The sequence below is a fragment of the Ailuropoda melanoleuca genome, chromosome 4, assembly GCF_002007445.2.
Source record: "Ailuropoda melanoleuca isolate Jingjing chromosome 4, ASM200744v2, whole genome shotgun sequence".
Classification (NCBI taxonomy): Eukaryota; Metazoa; Chordata; class Mammalia; order Carnivora; family Ursidae; genus Ailuropoda; species Ailuropoda melanoleuca.
Window position 1 is genome coordinate 58,507,621 of NC_048221.1, and position 22,354 is coordinate 58,529,974.

At 43.0% G+C, this 22,354-nt stretch overlaps 1 protein-coding gene across 1 annotated transcript in view; it reads right to left on the reverse strand.

The window, feature by feature from the left end:
* SH3RF3 (SH3 domain containing ring finger 3) overlaps positions 1-22,354 on the reverse strand; it is a 376,150-nt gene that overhangs the window by 249,443 nt on the left and 104,353 nt on the right. The gene's annotated exons all lie outside the window — the stretch shown is intronic.

Sequence of the window (22,354 nt, forward strand, 5' to 3'; positions counted from 1 at the left end):
GGCTCCACACACCGGCAGCTGCCGCTACAGGGAGGCCACGAGGCTGCTTCCTTTCTTTCTTTCCCTTAAGCCCACAGAGTTTCAAAGCAGAACAGTTGATTTATTATTTCCTCTTCACATGATGGACTGAATGGCTTGATTTAGCCTCTCCAAAAAGGACTTATCTTTGTGCCCACGTGGGCATGAAAATCTCCTGGCCCGATGGGCACTCTTCTGGGGTATGACGTGGACAGGGTCTTTGGAGTGGATGAGAGGGATTCTGGTGGCGTTGGGGCTGGCACTAAGCAGCCCGGCACGTTCCGAGTGGATTCAAGGGCAGTGAAGTTCGAGGCCGGTAGTGTGAAGAGCAGAGGTGGTTTGGTGCCTCGCCAGCTGAGAGGAGCTGCTGGCTCCCCGCAAGGTCCACCGCCCTTCGTGAATACACAGAAAAATACGGTCAGAGGCCGGCAGCTGGTGTCCAGGGCAATGGGACACAAGAGGTGCCATTGTCTGTCCTTTGGCACTTAAGGTACCTTGAAATAAACTCCTCCTTTGCTGTTGGCTGCAGTGGCTCACCCATCAATAGTGTAAAGTTTTCCCTTTCACTGAATAAAACTTAACTCCATCCAGAGAAAATGAGAAAAAAAAAAAAAGACTTAGGAAATAAAACTTAGGCCATAAAGACTAGGAAGAAAAGCAACAACAAAAACTATAACACAATCCTCTAAGCAAATTCTCCAAAAGCTCTCAAAGTCCCAGCCAACCCAGATCAGAGGGGTCCCCGGGCTAGCCACGCCCGGGGAGTCGGCAGCACCTGTACCTGGGAGTATCTGTGCCTGGGTACTTTCCTGTGTCACTAGAGAGCCCTTGCCTCCACATTTACACAAATCATGAGCCTGAACCACTGAAGTTCCTTCCAGCGATGACACTGCATTGTCTGCATCCCTAATGAGATTAAAATCACATTCAGCTGGCATGTCAGAACCCCTTCGGAGCTCCCGTCAGGACTACTGCAACAGCACCAGCCTCCTGAATGCCTGGGATTATGCTGAGCCAGCACCGGTAGGACAAGGAGCTCCGTGGAACCGGCAGTCTCTTCAAACTGGGATGTCAACCTGCTTTTTCATTCTCAAGGCAGGGAACGTGCACTGAGGAAGTCGGTGCTCTGCAAAGGCACTGAGGTCAGAGCGGCATGAGCAACACCCTGGGTCTCTCCCGATGCCGTTTGTCGGCTTGGGAGGAAGCCGGGAGGAAACACTATGTGCTCACACTTGTGACAAGGGAAGAGGGCACACAAAGCACAGGAACACACAACAAATCTTTCTCACGGTGAAGGGTAAACCATTGGCTGCAGCAAGAAAACAGTGATGTTCTCCCACTTCCAACCACTATGCCTTGATTCACTGGCCAGGAGCAGAGATAATAAAAGAGACAAAAAGGAAAGCCAATTTAGCCGGCTTATTTCTCTGAAAACCTCCGCTTATTAAAAGCACAAACAATAGGCAGCTTGCTCTGTGTTGTTATGTTCAGTAAATCAGGAAGATGCACCCCAGCTGGGATTCTGGCCCCAGCCATGGACAGTACTTCCTGGAAGCTAGGACGAGGGTCTTTAACCTTTCCTCTGATAAACAGTTTCTTTGCTTAAAATGACTCAGTGGGGCACCAGGGTGGCTCAGTGGGTTGAGTGTCCTACTCTTGCCTTCAGCTCAGGTCAGGATCTCAGGGTGGTGAGTTCGAGTCCCATGTCTCTGGCATTGGGCTCCATGCTTACAGTAGAGCCTGCTTGGGACTCTCTCTCCCTCTCCCTCTGCCCCTTCCCCTGCTCTTGTGCACTCTCCCTCTCTCTCTCTCTCTAAAATAAATAAATACATCTTTTTAAAAAAATGACTTAAAAAGTTGTCTCCAACAGTTCTTACAAGTTGCCCAAATTCTTAGGTGTATCTCATTTGATATTTAATGTCTGGAGAGGTTATGGCATCTCTGATAAGAACTGTCAAGGTTATTTTGGTAGAGTTATTTGCTAATTTTGTATATTTTATAACTGAAGATTTCTAGTTAGTTGACCGATACAAACCCCTGTCTGACTCTAAATGTGTTCACAGCCTCATAGATCTTTATACTGATGTCTAAAATGAAAACAACCCAGAGATTCATTGCTATCGGCAAGCTTTACAGAATTAACTATGTCCAAGGCTCTCTGTTCTTAGAGTAGCTTTACTAAGTTGCATTCAATAAATGATAAGCTGCCTACTGGGATCCCGGTGTGGGGGACTCACTGAGAATGCACCATTCTGTGGCCTCAACAGGCTGCCTACATCTGATAAGGAAAGAAAGAGAAAGCCCACACGTGAAGAAAGACCCACATGCGTGCACACACACAGGACAGCACAGGCCCACCGGCCTCTCCTTTAGCCTTCTGAGGCTTGTGAGCTTGCAGGCCTCCTCGGAGAGAACCCCACTCTGCTGTGCAGGTCACAACTCCAGCTCAGGGTCAAAACCGTCACCTCAGCTCTGATGGAAAAGATACAGAGCCCTTCGTGGATGTTCACTATCCCTTCCGGAGCACTCTTCTGGATTTTGAGACCAGAATGGAGCATGTGGTGAGTGCCACCTGCCTGGGCCTGCCCACGAGAAGTAGGACATAGACAGAAAATACTGCCCTGAAGTGCAGTGCCTCCCAACCCCAGGGGAGACCCAATCCATCCGCTGGAGTCGAATGCTCCGGACCCCTGCCACGTACCTGGCAAAGTCCCGGAAATCTAAGCTTCTGTCATAGAAGACGTTCCACCTCATGGGAGAAGCAGCACATAAACAGACAACCACACACCAGGTGGGGGAACTGCTGAGCTAGGAGAAGCAAAACCCAGAAGAAAAGAGACAAAGAAACTGATGACTGACCTGGCCTTCTTCTCCTGGGGTCAAGGGAACAGGTCATGACTTCCCTACCTGTGCCTTCACCCATTAACCAGTGTTTCAGACAGGGTCTTGCTAAACATAGGTGTGCATTAGAGCAACGTCAGGGGCAAAGCTGAGCAAGGCTAGTGGCATTTACATGCAACACGTCCTGCAGTTGTAAGTGTTTTACACTATTAATTCTTTTAACCCACCTGATGGCCCACTGAGGAAAGAACCACCACACTGTATAGATGAGGGAACGGAGGCACAGAGAGGGCCAAGTAACCTCCCCTGGATCATACAAATAGAAAGCTAGCACTGGACCCAGCTCTGTGTTCTATATCGTTATGCTGCTATGTGTTAAAAACTAGAAAAACAGATCAGGTGTCTCAGGTCAGAGGCAGGAGGGTTTATAGTGCAGGTAGGGAAGGCTACAAAATGTAAGCAGAAGAAAAGTTTTATTTCCTTCATGTTTTCTATTAAGTACCTTTGTTGGGAGGGTAGGGGAAGCAGTCATGCTGGCTACCACTTGCCCAGGAGCATTCTTGTCCAGGTCAGAAAAAGTAACACTTTCTCAAAACAAATCTAGGATAACTGGAATGTGAATAGTTGCCCCCCCCACCACCCCTGAGTTGTGCAGTGCACAACCTACACAACTACACAGGGCAGACTTAGGAGTTGTGGTGGGGGGGAATTAAACATTATAATGGTTTTAGAATGAAGAGAATGCAGCATAAGAAAAAAGGCTCATATATATACTCCCTGGTCTCTACTTCCTGAATATTTTTTTCCTTAAATTAGATATTATAAAATCTTTAAATATCAACCTATATAGCAATATTTGCCTCTAAATAAAAGAGAAATCATTATCTCCATTTGATCTGGTGGTTTAACAACCACCTGTTCTATGTTCTATTTTCCAGATAGTCAAATTCCTTTCCAAGTGACCAAACTACAACCAATTTTTATCAGAACTCTAAGCACAGCCCACAGTGCAATCCAAACCAAGAGACTATTAAATAAATGAGAAAAATCAGACCATGCTACTTCAAAATCTTAGCTCTAACACGAAAACCATGAATGTAGGCAATGCTACTATGTTGCCTAGATGAGAAAATGAGCAGCAAGTTTGGGAAATGTCAGTGTTGGGCAACAAGGAAAGTCCCTCACCAGCCTGCCTGGGAGCAGCACACACCCTCCCAAAGCCACCTCCACACCACCCATCCTGGGGCCCTGCTTCTAGAACACTTCCACCTCTGGCAGAAACGATTTGTGTCGGGGGGAGAAGTAATCAAAGAAGGACGTTGAGCAAGTTAAGCACATTGAAAGGCTAGAAATCTGGGTACGAATTTTGTTTTCTAAAGTTTGTGAAGAATGGGGTAACCAACTAGCTCTGATTTGGCTGGTATGTTCCCAGGTTTAACACCCACGTCCCAGGAAACTCCTTGGTTCCAGGCAAACTGGAACAGCTGCCCAACTAAGAAGAAGATAAAACTGAAGCCTTGCAAGAGGACCAAGTACTCATGGGGCTGAGGAAATTGTTTCATATGTAAACATCAAACTCAGTAAATTTGGAGTTTACACTCATTCACTCCTCTGAAAAAATAAACTCTGGTTCTGTTGGATACTGTGAAAGTTCTAGGTGAAGACTGCTAGGTAAAGTCTTTTTATTATAATGGTGAAATATTTATCTTGTTTTGGGGTGGGGAGTATTTTCACTTATTTAAAAACATAGGGAAGAGAACTCAAAGTCTAGAATATTAATATTCATCCTCTTATACCTCAATATATTTTTCAAAATATTAGAAACTTTGTATTTTTCTTAACATATCAAATTCTGTCTTAAAAGATAATTTTAAGAAAACCAAATTACACAGAATGCAATGTATATTACTAAATAAACAACGTTAATGTAGAAAATCTAAAAAGAGAATTTTAAAAAGATTTGCCCTTATTTAAATTTACTGCAAGTGATTAGACTTTTCGTCCTACCTAACCAATACCAGGTGTAATTTTTCCCTAGGGCTTTAAAATTCCTGAAAATCCTAAATATCTATCTAGGCACCATTTTAAAAAAACAGCTAATTATGAAATTACAACAGATGCAGAAGTTAAATTTGGTAAGTTTTAGTAGTTTGATCCCAGTTCCTCCTTGGAGAGAAATAGGTTTTCTGTATTTGTTTTATACTGTAACATTTTCCAAATTTGGCCCAGAAAACATACCATTGTTATTATTTCATTGACCTTGTTTATTAAAAGAACTTCTATTGATCAAAATCAATACATGTAACTATCAAAGAATTAGTATCCACACTATATAAAGAACTCCTACCAGCAATATAAAAGACCAACAACCTAAAAGAAATATGGCAGTAGCTATTGTGGTGGGTTGTACAATGATATCCTCCAATGGATTCATGTCTCCCAGGTTCCAGGCCCTTTCCAAGGGCCTTCGTGGCCATGTGATTTGCTTTGGCCAAGGAGACAACAACACTACACTGCATTCTAATTATATTACATTATAATGTAAGCAGATGTTTAAAAAGTGAACACTGGTGGCACCTGGGTGACTCAGTCAGTTAAGTATCTGCTTTTCGCTCAGGTCATGATCCCTGGGTCCTGGGATTAAGCCCACATTGAGATCCCTGCTCAGCGAGGAGCCTGCTTCTCCCTCTCCCCCGCCCCTCCTCCTGCTTGTGCTCTTTCTCTCTCTCTCTGTGTGTCAAATGAATAAATAAAAAATCTTTTTAAAAAAGTGCCCATTGGAGTCTTCCCTCCCTTGCTGCTTATTAGAACCCATTGTCCACCACATGAGAAGCCCAGCTTAGCCTTCTGCAGGATGAGAAACCACATGGAAAGGGTCCCCAGACATTGCTGCTATCCTAATAACCTCAACCAACACACAGGATTGTCAGCGAAATGAAATGGATACTGGTTTAAACTTCTCATTTCTGGGGGCGTTTGTTATGCAGTAAATACAGGAAGACACATACAAAAGATATTCACTCTCACTGACAATCAGGAAAAAGTGCACACACTGAGACACCACTTCAAACCCACTGGGTTGGCAAAAATTAATAAGCTGAGAATACCCCAAGTGTTGTTGAAGACACGGAACACCAGTAACTGTCACCATGGCTGCTGGGAACATAAATTTGTACCATCTTCTTGACAAAAAAATTCTTTGGTGTTATCTATCACTGATAAAAATGCATGGACTCCATCAAAATCCTAGAGGAGAGCATAGGCAGCAACCTCTACGACATCGGTCACAGCAAATTTTTCATGACACATCTCCAAAGGCAAGAGAAACAAAAGATAAAATGAACTTGTGGGACTTCATCAAGATAAAAAGCTTCTGCACTGCCAAGGTAACAGTCAAAAAAACTAAGAGGCAGCCCACGGAATGGGAGAATATATTTGCAAATGACACTACAGATAAAAGACTGGTATCCAAGATCTACAAAGAACTTCTCAAACTCAATACATGAGAAACAAATCATAAAATGGACAGAAGATATGAAGAGACACTTTTCCAATGAAGACATACAAATGGCTAACAGACACATGAAAAAATGTTCAAAATCATTAGCCATCAGGGAAATTCAAATCAAAACCACACTAAGATACCACCTTACACCATTTAGCATGGCAAAAATAGACAAGGCAAGAAACAACAATTGTTGGAGAGGATGTGGAGAAAGGGGATCCCTCCTACATTGTTGGCGGGAATGCAAATTGGTATAGCCACTCTGGAAAACAGTGTGGAGGTCCCTCAAAAAGTTAAAAACTGAGCTACCCTAAGACCCAGCCATTGCACTACTGGGTATCTACCCCAAAGATACAGACGTAGTGAAGAGAAGGGCCATATGCACCCCAATGTTCATAGCTGCATTGTCCACAATAGCCAAATCATGGAAGGAGCCGAGATGCCCTTCAACAGATGACTGGATTAAGAAGCTGTGGTCCATATATACAATGGAATATTACTCAGCTATCAGAAAGAACGAATTCTCAACATTTGCTGCAACATGGACGGCACTGGAGGAGATAATGCTAAGTGAAATAAGTCAAGCAGAGAAAGACAATTATCATATGATTTCTCTCATCTATGGAACATAAGAACTAGGAAGATTGGTAGGGGAAGAAAGGGATAAAGAAAGGGGGGTAATCAGAAGGGGGAATGAAGCATGAGAGACTATGGACTATGAGAAACAAACTGAGGGCTTCAGAGGGGAGGGGGGTGGAGGGCTGGTGATGGGTAGTAAGGAAGGCACATATTACATGGTGCACTGGGTGTTATACGCAACTAATGAATCATCGAACTTTACATCAGAAACCAGGGATGTACTGTATGGTGACTAACATAATAAAAAAACATTAAAATAAAAATGCATGGACTCTATAGCCTAGCAATTCTGCTACTAGGGATATTTCTAGAGAAATCCTTGCAGAGGTAAATGAAAGTATGTTTATATCAGCATGGACTATTATGGCCCTCAACTGCAAAAAACTCAAACACCATCAGTGGTAGAATGGTGCATGAATTTGCTCTATTTGTATGGAATGACATGCAGCAGTGAATGTGAGTACTCTACTGCAACAGGTACCTAAACCACAGAGCTCAGAAGAAGCAAGTCACAAATAGGCGCCGTATGAAGCCAGGTATACGAAATCAACCAATAGGTAAAATTAAACTCTACCTAGTTTAGGGATGGATGCAGACACACATGGTCATCAACACCATTTAGGATGGCGGTCACCTATGGGGAGAAGGGGGCAAACCTGGAGACCTCTGGGTTGTATGATGCTCCACTTAGTTCTGGTTGCTGAGTACATGAGTGTTCATTCTACTACCGTCCCTGAAATTGTAGAGATATCTTTTCATTTATCATAAAAATATCTTTATTTTGCCTTCATTTTTAACAGCTTTGATATATTTCACATACCACACAAAACCCCTTTCAGGTGATTCAGTAGTTTTTGGTACAGTCACAGATATGTGCCACCATCACCACAGTCAATTCTAGAAATTTTCATCACCTCAAAAAGAATCCCCATACCTGTAACGTCCCAACGTTCATCCCAAGCCCCAGGCAACCAGTAGTTTACTTTTTGTCTCTACAGGTTTCCCTGTTCTAGACACTTCATGCAAATAGGAAAATATAATCCACAGTCTTCTGCAACCGGTTTCTTTCACTTAGCATAATTTTGTATGTTCTTTTGTTCCATGCTATATTTCACAATTAAAATTTTTAATTTTTAATTAAATTTTAATTTTTTAATTTTAATTAAAATTTAAAATTTTACCTCTGAGGAATAATGGAAAGCTCAGTTTGCCAATATGAAAAATATAAGTACACCAAGAAGGGCAGGTTTGAGGAAGCACTGCGTAAGCGGCCAGTCCATCAGAAGGGTGGAGCTGGGGCGCTCATGCGCATGTTCACAAAGGGAAGAGGCCACCAGGCACAGCTGGGAACAGAAGACCAGGACAGGGGACCCTGAAGCATGACTGTCCTGCATCTTTCTAGTCAGGAAGAGGCTGGTTCTGTATAGGACCAATCCTAGTGCCAACCGTCCAGAAGTGTCCCCGTCGTTGGAAGCAGCAGGGCAGCGACATGCGGGGCGGTGAGCCACAGGGCCTCAGTCTGCCCTGCAAGAACACTGATGACGTAGGGAGTATACTTACTCGGAAACTAATGGCAGGTGTCGGGAGGGGACTGTGGAGCTACAGAGGAGGGAGCCTCTGAAGCTCTCCAAAGCCATCCTTGGCACACCACTGGCTACTGGGAATAAAGGCACAACCTCAACACTTAACCTGTGTGTACCTGTATGTGGACGTGGCCTCAATCTGCCCTTTAGCCCACTGCTCACTCGGCCCCTCCAAATCCAAATCCAAGTCTGTGTCTCTGGATACTAGCTGCACACTCATGGGACTTCAGCCCCCCAACCCCAATATGGGAAGATGAAAAAGAAAAGCAGTGCTACAGTTGAATGTCAGCTGTGATTCCAGGTAATGCGTCAGGTCATCTTAAGCAGTGGGAAGTCTAACTAGAAGGGAACTAACCAACCGCCTGTAATCAGGTCCTCCTCAGCCACTGAGGACCCTTCCTCACTCGTGGTCGTGCGGCAGCGTTGCCCCGGAGCCAGAAGTCAGTGGGGATGGGGCATCCACCCGACACCAGTGTCCTCTCCCTGAAGCACGTGTCACACACACAGCACAGGGAAGAGGCTTCCCAGCACTGCTCACGGCCAGAATGTAAACCAGCAGACTAGAGCCCGGGGTGCATGTCCACACGTCACCTCCACTCCCGCGCACCCACTGCCTCCCCACTCATCTATGCAAAGGCATCCAGCTTTAAGACAAGCCGAAGTAATGCCACCAGTCATATTAAGGCCACTCAACGTCTGCTGAGCCCCTGCAGGCCGATGTTCCAGCTGTGCGGGGGAGGGGGCGAGCACAGAGCTGGAGCAGCTGCACGCACCAGCCGCCCTACTAGTCGTGTTATTCTCTGGTCTACTTCCACCTCAGAACCAGTCAGCAAAGTAGGCATCATCTCACTTGACAGATGAGGAAACAGAAGCTCAAAGAAGTAAAGCAGCTGGCCCAGGGTCGTCACAACCCTAGGTGGAAAATGGATTGGAACCCAGGCATCCTGATTTCAAAAACTGCCACACCGTACTTTTTGTGAATCAGCCAATTTGTGAATCAGCAACTTTCATTACAGGGACATACATTTTGTTCCCCCAAAGATTTCCTGAGTCCACTAAGTAATGCCCAGGATTGGGTTAGGTGTTCTGGATTCCAAGTCCAAGACTCCTCAACCTTAGGGAATTTACAAACTCCCTAAAAGATGGGAGAGTCCCATTAGCAACTTCAACGGGAAAGCCTGGAGGTCAAGGGATTACAGCAAAAACAATGATTTACAATGAATTTCCTGAGTTGGAATTATTAGGGTATTTACTGTGGCCAACTCCTGAAGAAAATCTTCATGACTCTGGTCTCAGTTCAAGAACTAAAAAGCAAACACGAAAAAACATGAAGATAATTTATAGATACTCTAAAATTTGTCTTCTTCAAAGCCCAATTTCCTATAATAAGAAGTCAGTTCAGAAGCATGCCTTGTCCAAGGAAAATAAAAATTAATTTACTTTTAATTTCCAGTTGACACTTGGAAAGGAAAATTACCAATTTACATGAGAAGAACGATGTGCAAGTTATTTTGCCAGACTCTGCACATCCAGACTAAAACGACCACCAGGAAACAAAAATCACATCTGAGCACCAAGAGGGGAGTCAAGTGACAGTGGAGGCCAATGCTGGCCCTCAGCTGAGGACAGAAAAAACTGACCGCAGGCATGGGCCTCACTCTGACCATGGCTCTGCTCCCGTCTTTGTGTCTGAAAACCTCAGCGTGGCAATCAGCTGACCCGTAGAGAGACAGGGTCTGTGGTGCTACGGGAGCACGAAGACCATGGCTCAAGCACACAACTGCACCCGGGCAATGGGGGCTTTGGGCAAGAGGCAGCAGAGACTTTCCCATCTGCTGTCAGCTGGGCAGATGAGTACACCGGCAGCAGGTCCCTCCACCGAAGGCAGAAGGCTGCCCAGAGCAACACGACTGAACATTTCAAGCAGGGTGCCATCCAACAGCAATGAGAGCAAGAACTATGCTCACCTCCTTAGCGACACCAGGCACCCAGGCAAGCCCAAGGCCCACTGCTTCTACCTGTATGTCCACACTGTAAGGGATGAGACCCCACTGGTGACAGCGTTGCAGGCTGCAGAGGGAGGGTGTGTGAGACCTCACCGGGCTTCCGCAGGGAGGGCTGTTCTCAGCACGGACACCAACCCTCCTCCCCAGGGAGGCCAGTGGCAGGGAGGGACCTGTCCCGGCCACAGGCTATGTCCAGGGCCCAGGCTTTTGGATGTCTTTGACTCCAGGTTCTTGACGTTGTGATTTTTTTTAGGGCTGCAGATAATACCATCTCCTGATTTCCTCCCTGCATTTGCCTAACAGAAATTCTGATAACATCTTCTCTTACTACCTGGTATTTTTGGTTTTTCCTCATTCTGCCAGCTTATTCCTAAAGGAACTAGTAGATAGAACAGCTTTCATCTTAAAAACATAGCTCCACGCAGCTTAAGGCCCTATAAATTTAATCTCTAATCTCACATTTGGCATTTGTTTTGGGGTATTTCCAACACATCAGGAAGACAGAATTACATTCATGGGTGGAAACAAGTACAATGACTTTGCCTAAAGACTTAATACAGTATTTATTTTCTTAATACTACCAGAAGTTTATATATTACAACAAATCAGCTGTATGCCGCTTTGCAGAGCCACTCCTAAATGCAAAATGTGCACATTTTCCCAAGAAAGCTTTTGCATAATGCTCTGTTGTGATTCATGTATGCCTCTTAAATGTTTTATGCCCCCCTTACATTTTATCTCTAGCTCAGATTAGAATCTATTGTTTTGCAGTCCATAAATAGTATATCCTTCAAACTGTACAAGGAAAACAGAAAAACAGCTAAAGAGGATTCACTAAATTTTCGGTTCAAGGAAACTATTGTTTCCATCAGAATTACAGGCAAACTAGGACCAACAGAATAGAAAGTAATGACTTGCCAATTATTCACTGCAGTGTTTAATGATCATTGCTGAAACAGAAGCATTTGTATTTGAACAAATGAGGTGGGCAAGGGCGAACAGAAATACCAACCACCCACGGCTATTATGCCGCACAGGTACTTGGTACTGATTCAAAGGCCGATCCAATCCTTCACTCACTTGCTCACTCACCCATCCACTCATTCACTCACCCATCCACTCACTCACACACTCATCTAACCATTCACTCATTCATCCAACCACTCACTCGTTCACCCATCCACTCACTCACTCACCCACTCACTCACTCATTCATTCGCTCATTCATCCATCCACTCATTCATCTATCCACTCCCCTACCCATTCACACTCACTCATCCATCCACTCACTCACTCATTCATCTATATATTCAAACACTCGTCATTTACTCACTTATTTATCCATTCACTTATTCACTCATTCCCTCAGTTATTTACATATGCATTCACTCATCCATTCAACATTTCTCAAGAATCTGGTAGGTTCATTGAACTGTGACAGGCTAAGTTTCACAGGCAAGATAAAGATGGAAAAGAAATAGCCGCTGCCCCCAAGCAGTCTATAGTCTAGTAAGACGACAGGCACACATGAGTATAACACAATGAACAATTAAAAAAAGTCCCATGAAAAGTTATAAACAAGGAGCTACGGGAACACAGAAGGGCAATTAATTTCAACCAAGTTCACTGTTGGAACCTGAGGTAAGCTTAATGGAGGCAATGACATTTAAATTAGCTCCTTACAAATAAGTATGATTTTGTTCTGAAAAGTGGGGCAACAGAAAGAAGGTAGCAAGCTCATCACACATTCTAGCTCCTTAATTCAGTTCCTGTGGGCTTCCACCTTCTCCCTTCCACTGGGACCATCCTTATGAAAGTGCAACACCCAGTGATCACTTGTGTCCTTATCTCACTCTGTCACATGTGACCGCTCTTTCCTTCCTAGCTACATTCCTCTCCTGGCTGGGATAACTCCACCTCCTCCTGGCTTTTCTCTTGCTCCAGTGGCTGCTTCCTCACTCCCCTCCCACACCAACATGTTAGAGTGTACCAGGTTCTTCTGGTATTTTACCCCTCTCTCTAGTGACTCTCCAATCCCATGGCTTTAAATCCCATTTCTGTGAAAGATGACAATACAGGATATAGCATAAACAGGCTGAGAGTGAAAAAGGGGTCCTTTAACAATGATGCTGGGACAACAGGTATAGACCAGGACTGCCCTGGGAAAACAGGATCACGTTATCACTCTTTCTAAATGCCACTGACCAACTCCAGCAACCCATGTGTTTAGCTTGTATAAACCTTTGATGTCTAACAGGTACTTCAAATTTCACATGTTCCAATTTAGACATGTTTATACTGCCTTCAGATATTTAGCAGTCTTCTCAGCTTTGGTACATAAAATATTAATAGCCATCTGGTTGCTGAAGCCAGAACTCTAGGAGTTATCCTTGATTCACCTCTCCCTCATGACAAACATCCAATGTGTCCACAAGACCTGTTGATCATTCTTCCAAACAAATCCTATGTCTGTCAACTTATTTTCATCTCTACTACTACAACCTAGTCTAAATCATCATAATTCTTGCCTATGATATTGTAATCACCTATATCTGGTCATCTGCTTCCAAACTTGCCTCCGTCAATCTTTTCCTGAGCAGCAGTGAGCAAGACCTTTCTAGAGCAAACCCTATCAAGCATTGCTCTGATTAAAGCCTTTCAATGACTTCCCAGTACACTGAGAACAAGATCCAAACTCCTTCCCTGGATTGTGCAACCATTCAGGCTGCTGTGTGGTTTTTGAAAATGCCAAGGTCATTCTCACCGTAGCACCTTGGCACCAGGTGTCCCCACCCCCAATCTTTGATCTTTGCTTGGCTGGCTACTTGACATCACTCAGATCTTCAGATATTGGCTGAGATAGCATCTCTTCAAGGATGTTCCTCAGCCACCAAACGTGAAAATCACCATTTTGTCACTCTGTACTCTCCTTTCCTATAGTGTTAACTATCTGCATGTCCTCTGCTCCACGTGTTTTTTTCTCTTTTTTTACTATTCAAGTATAATTAACATACAGTGTTATATTAGTTTCAGGTGTACAATTTGGTGATTCAACAATTCTGTACATTATTCAGTGCTCAAGAAGATAAGTGTACTCTTAATCCCCTTTACCTCTTTAACCCATCCCCTCACCCACCTCCCCTCTGGTAACCATCAGCTCGTTCTCAGAATCTGCTTTGTCGCTTGTCTTGCCATTGTTTGTTTGTTTCTTCAANTGTTAATCACCATACAGTACATCCCCAGATTCCGATGTAAAGTTTGATGCTTCATTAGTTGCGTATAACACCCAGTGCACCATGCAATACGTGCCCTCCCTACTACCCATCACTATGGACTGTGAGAGGCAAACTGGGGATAGCCTGGNTCAGTGCTCAAGAAGATAAGTGTACTCTTAATCCCCTTTACCTCTTTAACCCATCCCCTCACCCACCTCCCCTCTGGTAACCATCAGCTCGTTCTCAGAATCTGCTTTGTCGCTTGTCTTGCCATTGTTTGTTTGTTTCTTCAATTCCACATATGAGTAAAATAATATGGTATTTGCCTTTGACAGACTTATTTCATTCAGCATTATACCCTCTAGATCCATCCATGTTGTTGCAAATGGCAAGATTTCATTCTTTTTTATGACTAAATAAAATTCCTCTGTGTGTGCATATGTACATATATCACATCTTTATCTATTCATCTATCAGTGGACACTTGGGCTGCTTCCATATTTTGGCTATTCTAAATAATGCTGCTATAAACATAGGGGTGCACGTATCCTTTCAAATTAGTGCTTTCATTTTCTTTGGGTGGAATTGCTGGATCATATGGTAATTCTATTTTAATTTTTTGAGAAAACTGCACACTATTTTCCACAGTGGCTCCACCAACTTGCATTCCTACCACAAGGTTTCTTTTTCTACACATCCTCAACAGCAATTGGTTTTTCTTATGTTTTTTAATTTTGGCCATTCTGACAAATGTGGTTTTAATTTGCATTTCCCTTATGACTAGTGATGTTGGGCATCTTTTCATGTGTCTGTTGACCAATCTGTATGTCTTCTTTGGAAAAATGTCAATTCAGGTCGTCTGCCCATTTTTTAATTGGATTATTTGGGTTGTTTCTTGCTGTCTACAAGAGACTCATTTTGAAACTAAAGATACATCCAGACTGAAAGTGGAGGGATGGAAAACCATTTTTCATGCCAATGGTCCTCAAAAGAAAGCTGGGGTAGCAATTCTCATATCAGACAGATTAGATTCTAAACTAAAGACTGCAGTTAGAGATACAGAAGGACACTATATTATTCTTAAAGGATGTATCCAACAAGTGAATATGACAATTATAAATGTCTATGACCCAAACAGGGGACCACCTAGATACACAAGCCAACTCTTCACCAGAATAAACAGACATATAGATAATAATACGATAATAGTAGGGGACATCAACACTCCACTCTCAGCAATAGATGGATCATCTAAGCAGAAAATCAACAAAGAAACAAGAGCTTTGACTGACATACTGGAACCAGATGGACCTCATAGATATATATAGAACACTACACCCCAGAACAACAGAATACTCATTCTTTTTGAATGTACACGGTACTTTCTCCAGAATAGACCATATACTGGGTCACAAAACAGGTCTCAACTGATACCAAAAGACTGAGAATATTCCCTGCATATTCTCAGACCAGAATGCTTTGAAACTGGAACTCAATCACAAGGAAAAACTTGGAAGAAACTCAAACACTTGGAAACCAAGAACCATCCTGCTCAAGAATGACTGGGTAAACCAGGAAATTTAAAAATCAGTTTAAACATTTTTGGAGACCAATGAAAATGAAGACACATCGGTCCAAAACATATGGGACACTGCAAAGGCAGTCCTATGGGGAAAATATATAGTCATGCAAGCCTCACTCAGAAGAAAAGAAAAATCTAAAATGCAGTTTTTATATTATCACCGCAAGAAGCTGGAGCTGGAACAGAAGAACAGGCCTAAGCCACGCACGAAAAGACAACTGATTAAGATTAGAGCAGAGATCAATGAATTAGAAACTAGGAGCACAGTAGAGCATATCAACAGAACTAGAAGCTGGTTCTGTGAAAGAATAAATAAGATCGATAAGCCACTGGCCAGACTTATTCAAAAGAATAGAGAAAGGACCCAAATTAATAAAATTATGAATGAAAGAGGAGAGATCACGACCAACACCAACGAAATAGGAAGGATCATTAGAAACTTTTGTCAACAGCTTTATGCCAATAAATTAAACACCCTAGAAGAAATGGATGCCTTCCTGGAAACCTATAAACTACCAAAACAGAAACAGGAAGAAATTGATTATTTAAACAGATCAATTAATTATGAAGAGATTGAAGCAAAAAAAGTCCAGGGCCTGACGGATTCCCCGGGGAATTCTACCAAACATTCAAAGAAAAAATAATACCTATTCTCCTGAAGCTTTCAAAAAATAGAAACAGAAGGAAAAGTACCAAACTCATTTTATGAGGCCAGTATTACCTTGATCCCCAAACCAGGCAAAGACCCCATCAAAAAGGAGAATTATAGACCAATATCCCTGGTGAATATGAACGCCAAAATTCTCAACAAGATCCTAGCTAATAGGATACAACAGTACCTTAAAAGGATTATCCTTCAAGACCAAGTGGGTTTCATGCCTGGGATGCAAGGGTGGTTCAACATTCACAAATCGATCAATGTGATAGATCATATCAACAAGAAAAGAGTCAAGAACCATATGACCCTCTCAACTGATGCAGAAAAAGCATTTGACAAAATACAGCATCCTTTCCTGATTAAAACCCTTCAGAGTATAGTGAAAAAGCCATTTATGAAAACCCTACAGCAAATATCATTCTCAATGGGGAAAAGCTGAAAGCCGTTCCCTTAAGATCAGGAACACTACAAGGATGCCCACTCTCGCCATTGTTATTCAACATAGTACTTATGTTCATAAGAACTAGGAAGATCGGTAGGAGAAGAAAGGATAAAGAAAGGGGGGGTAATCAGAAGGGGGAATGAAGCATGAGAGACTATGGACTCTGAGAAACAAACTGAGGGCTTCAGAGGGGAGGGGGGTGGGGGAATGGGATAGGCTGGTGATGGGTATTAAGGAGGGCACGTATTGCATGGTGCACTGGGTGTTATACGCAACTAAGGAATCGTCGAACTTCACATCAAAAACCAGGGATGTACTGTATGGTGACTAACATATTATTATGAAAAAAAAGAAATCAGTTACATTTCTTTTTTTTTATTTTTTAAATGCATGCCCTGGCTGAGAACAACTGCATCAAGTTGATCTCTTTCTCTTTTTTTTTAAAGATTATTTATTTATTTATTTATTTATTTGACAGAGATAGAGACAGCCAGCAAGAGAGGGAACACAAGCAGGGGGAATGGGAGAGGAAGAAGCAGGCTTCCAGTGGAGGAGCCTGATGTGGGGCTCCATCCCAGAACACCGGGATCGTGCCCTGAGCCGAAGGCAGACGCTTAACGACTGAGCCACCCACGCGCCCCCAGTTACATTTCTATACACAAACAATGAGACTGAAGAAAGAGAAATTAGGGAATCGATTCCATTTACAATAGGACCAAAATTTATACATTATCTTGGAATTAACTTAACTGAGATGTAAAGGATCTATATTCTAGAAACTACAAATCACTCTTGAAAGACACTGAAGAAGACACAAAAAGAAGGAAAATATTCGATGCTCATGGATAAGAAGAATAAACATAGTTAAAATGTCTATACTACCCAGAGCAATCTACACTTTCAATGCCATCCCAATCAAAATACCAAAGACATTTTTAAAAGAAGTGGAACAAACTGCCCTTAAATTTGTGTGGAACCAGAAAAGGCCCCAAATCACCAAGGAATTGTTGAAAAGGAAAAACAAAGCTGGGGGAATCACGTTGCCAGATTTCAAGCTATACTACAAAGCTGTGATCACAAAGATAGCATGGTACTGGCACAAAAACAGACACACAGACCAATGGAACAGAATAAAGAACCCAGAAATGGACCCTCGGCTCTATGGGCAACTAATCTTTGACAAAGAAGGAAAAAACATCCAGTGGGGAAAAGACAGTCTCTTCAATAAATGGTGCTGGGAAAATTGGACAGCTACATGCAAAAGAATGAAAGTTGACCATTCTCTCACAGCATACACAAAGATAAACTCCAAATGGATGAAAGACCTCGATGTGAGACAGGAATCCATCAAAATCCTAGAGGAGATCATAGGCAGCAACCTCTTTGACATCGGCCACAGCAACTTTTTCATGACACATCTCCAAAGGCAAGAGAAACAAAAGAAAAAATGAACTCATGGGACTTCATCAAGATAAAAAGCTTCTGTACAGCCAAGGAAACAGTCAAAAAAACTAAGAGGCAGCCCACGGAATGGGAAAAGATATTTGCAAATGACACTACAGATAAAAGACTAGTATCCAAGATCTACAAAGAGCTTCTCAAACTCAATACATGAGAAACAAATAATCAAATCAAAAAATGGGCAGAAGATATGAACAGACACTTTTACAAGGAAGACATACAAATGCCTAAAAGACACATGAAAAAATGTTCAAAATCATTAGCCATCAGAGAAATTCAAATCAAAACCACCTTACGCCAGTCAGAATGGCAAAAACTGACAAGGCAGGAAACAACAAATGTTGGAGAGGATGTCGAGAAAGGGGATCCCTCCTACACTGTTGGTGGGAATGCAAGTTGGTACAGCCACTTTGGAAAATAGTGTGGAGGTCCCTCAAAAAGTTAAAAATAGAGCTACCCTATAATCCAGCAATTGCACTACTGGGTATTTACCCCAATGATACAGACGTAGTGAAGAGAAGGGCCATATGCACCCCAATGTTCATAGCAGCATTGTCCACAATAGCTAAATTGTGGAAGGAGCTGAGATGCCCTTCAACAGATGACTGGATTAAGAAGATGTGGTCCATATATACAATGGAATATTACTCAGCCATCAGAAAGAACGATTACACAACATTTGCAGTAACATGAACGGGACTGGAGGAGATTATGCTAAGTGAAATAAGTCAAGCAGAGAAAGACAATTATCATATGGTTTCACTCATTTATGGAACATAATAATAATTAGGAAGATAGGTAGGAGAAGGAAGGGAAGAATGAAGGGGGGGGTAAACAGAAGAGCAATGAACCATGAGAGACTGTGGACTCTGGAAAACAAACTGAGGGCTTCAGAGGGGAGGGGGGTGGGGGATGGGGATAGGCCAGTGATGGGTATTAAGGAGGGCACGTATTGCATGGTGCACTGGGTGTTATACCAAATAATGAATCATGGAACTTTGCATCAAAAACTGGGAATGTACTGTATGGTCACTAATATAACAAAATAAAAATTATTTTAAAAAAATGGACAGAGGACCTGAATAGACATTTTTTCGAAGGAAATACAAATGGCCAACAGGTACAATGAAAGGTACTCAACATCACTAATTATCAGGGAAATGCAAAACAAAACCACAATGAGATATCACCTCATACCTGTTAGAAGAGCAGTATCAAAAAGAAAAGAGATAACAAGTTCTAGCGAGGATGTGGAGAAAAGGGATCCCTCCCATACCATTGGTAGGAATCAAAATGGTACAGCCACCTTGGGAAACAGTATGGAGATTCCTCAAAAAAATAAAAATAGAACTACCCTACGGTTCAAGAATTCCATTTCTGGATATAAATTTGAAGGAAATGAACTCACTATGTCTAAGAGATAGATTCCCCCCATGTTCACAATAGCCAACAACCTAAGTGTCCATAAATGGATGAATGGATGAAGAAGATACGATATACATACAATGGAATATTATTCAGCCATGAGAAAGAAGGAGATTCTGTCATTTGTCACAACATGGATGAATCTTGTGGACATTTTTCCAAGTGAAATAAGTCAGAATAGAGGGGGCACCTAGCTGGTTCAGTGGGTGGAGCATGCGAGTCTTGACCTCGGGGTTGTAAGATCTAACCCCATGCTGGATGTAGAGATGACTTAAAAATAAAATCTCAAAAAAAGGTTTTCAAAAAGCCAGAGGAAGACAAATACTGCATATTCCTTGTAAGTAGAATCTTAAAAGAAGGAGGAGGAGGAGGAGGAGGAGGAGGAGGAAGAGACGGTGGTAGTGTTGGTGTCATGCTCATAGAAACCAAGTAGAAAGTGGTTGCCGGGGCTGGGGAGATGGGGGAAATGGAGAGGTTGGTAAAACAATACGACCTTTCAGGTATATGATGAATAATGTCTCCAGATTTAACGTATAATAATGTGACTATAGTTGATTGCACTATATTATATAACTGCAATTTGCTAAGAGAACAGACGCTAAATGTTCTCACAAAAGATATGATAAATATGTGAAGTAATAGATGTGTTAAGAACTAAATGGGGGGAATCCTTTTCAGAGAAAAAAATTTTTAGATAAAGAAACAAATTTATCAAAAAAGGCACTCCTAAAAAAAAAAAAAAGAAAAGACACTCCTAAAATATCCCTTCCAGTCTTTTTGCCCCCAATACATACACAAGGCACTGAAAAAAAGGGGGAGGATCACACAACATAAAGAATCTTGTATCATTTTTTTACTTTAAATGTTCCAATATCCTTCCCTCCTTTATTGTGGCTTTGTCTTTGTGACAAAGTTCTTCATGACTAAATAAATGAAACACTGTCTATTGTTGTTGCTGTTTGTTTTTTGGTTAGACTCTCATGCTGGGATAGCCGGATCAAAGATGATCTGTGCCTTTTCTAGATTTAGACAAACTGCTTTTCAGAGTTTGCTTCAACTTGCAAAAGTAGAAACTTGTCTCATTCTTCTCATCAATGAATATTAACTAATTTTCATAAATTTTGTAGTCAAGGACTCATTCTTAGACTTTATCTCTAAGACCACTTATTTTAAACATATATTTTTAGTAATTCTTCCAATGCTCTAAAGAATTCTTTTTGGCCAAAAGGAAGGTGCAGGTTGGTCTGGGAGGTAGGGGCCTGACCGGATATGGATTGGGAGGTGGTGGGAGACAGAGGCTGGAGGAGCAATCAAGTCCCCAAGGAGACAGGTGACATCAGGAATCCAGAAGGAGTATGTGGCCTTGCAACAGGAGAGAAAAGCCTCTTGACCTTTAAAGGAGGAGAAGGACACCAAGGAGAAAAGATGAACAAGCTCAGAGGTGGAGAGAGAGAGGGAAGGCAGAAGTGCTCCCAATCACAGGCCTCCTGGGCTTGTGGGATAATCCATCATGCCAGTAGTAGGCGAGACTGGAGGCCTGGAAGGTTTGAAACCATGGTATAGAAGGACCTATTTATCAATAAGGTAAAGTGCTGGATGCAGGTCTACCCCAGGCTGCTCCCCACAGATGCGATGGGAAGAGGCCAGCGAGTGCAACCCTGACTTTGCATGTAAGAAAACCGAGGTGTGCAGGTGCGAGGCGGGTAACCAATGGCTCCCCAGGAAGAAGTGACAATTGTTAGTCAGCGGAGAATCCTCGGGTGGAGCCCCTCCATCGTGTAGTACAACGGCCCTAACTCGAGTAAGCAAATTAAGAACAGGAATCTGGGCCAGAGGCTGGCAGCCCCGAAGGGACTAAGTGATTCATCTACCTTATTAGCCAGCAAGCCCTCAGAGAACAACATGGCATCCTGCTTGCGAACCCCACTGCTAACCGGAAAGCATTTCCGAAATAAGTAATCACAGCCAGGCTCCCGGTGACCGGATGGCTCCTCACACCCTTTAGCCCACATTTTTCTACGCCTCAAATCAGAAATTCTGGAAGATAGTGTGAGAGGCCATCACTTAGTTATGGACTCTGATGACGAGAGGCAGGTGGCCGTGAAAACCCAAAGATGTGTAGCCGTCAGCCAGCTGCCAGCTCCCACCACTGGCACTTCTGCTCCAGCTGGAGCCCTGGCCAGAGCACCCCTCCCCCAAATCTCCTGTCCCAACTAAGAATCCTCTTGAACACCATCACCCTCCATTTGCCCCTACTTTTCCCTGTTTTACTGGACGAACAAACCAGAGCCCCACAACCAGTCTCGTGTTTGCAAGCAAGGTGTCTGCACGTTAACCCCACTTCCCCTGTCAGATTTTAAAGTCAAATGAAGGTCTACACTCAAAATCTCTTCAGAAAGGCAGGATTCATTCGTTCTGACAAATTCTTAATAGGGGAAAAAGGCCCAGCTTTTCATAGCAACATGTATCCTTATTCAGTTTATTTTTGTGTGAGAAGAGACGACTACTCTGGCAACGACCCACTGAGAACATAACTAAATAAAAGCACTCCCTTTAGCATGAAAAATGCATTAACGCTTCCCTTACAGAGGCCCCCAAGGCCAAAGCCAGTACTCCGTCATCCACTCACCCTTTGACTGACTCACGACTCCACGCAGAGCACTCTGTTCAATCCCACATACTCGAGAACAGGTGGGGTCTGGATGTGAATCTCAAAGCACCCACACCCTCAGGTTATCTGTTGTGAGTGGGAGACTGATCAGCAGAGTCACTGCCAGCCAGCTGGGAGCTCGCTCCTTCCTATCTTCCCTCCTTCCTCCCTCCCTCCTACCAGGCACTGATGGACACATGCCCTCCTGGAGACGTGGGGCCCAGCAGTGACCCCCTCCAAGGGACCTCCTCTTCACCCACCCTTTTCCTCCCAGGCGTTGTTACACAGTGAGGGCTACCTTCAAAGAAGCAATGATTGCACAAAGAACT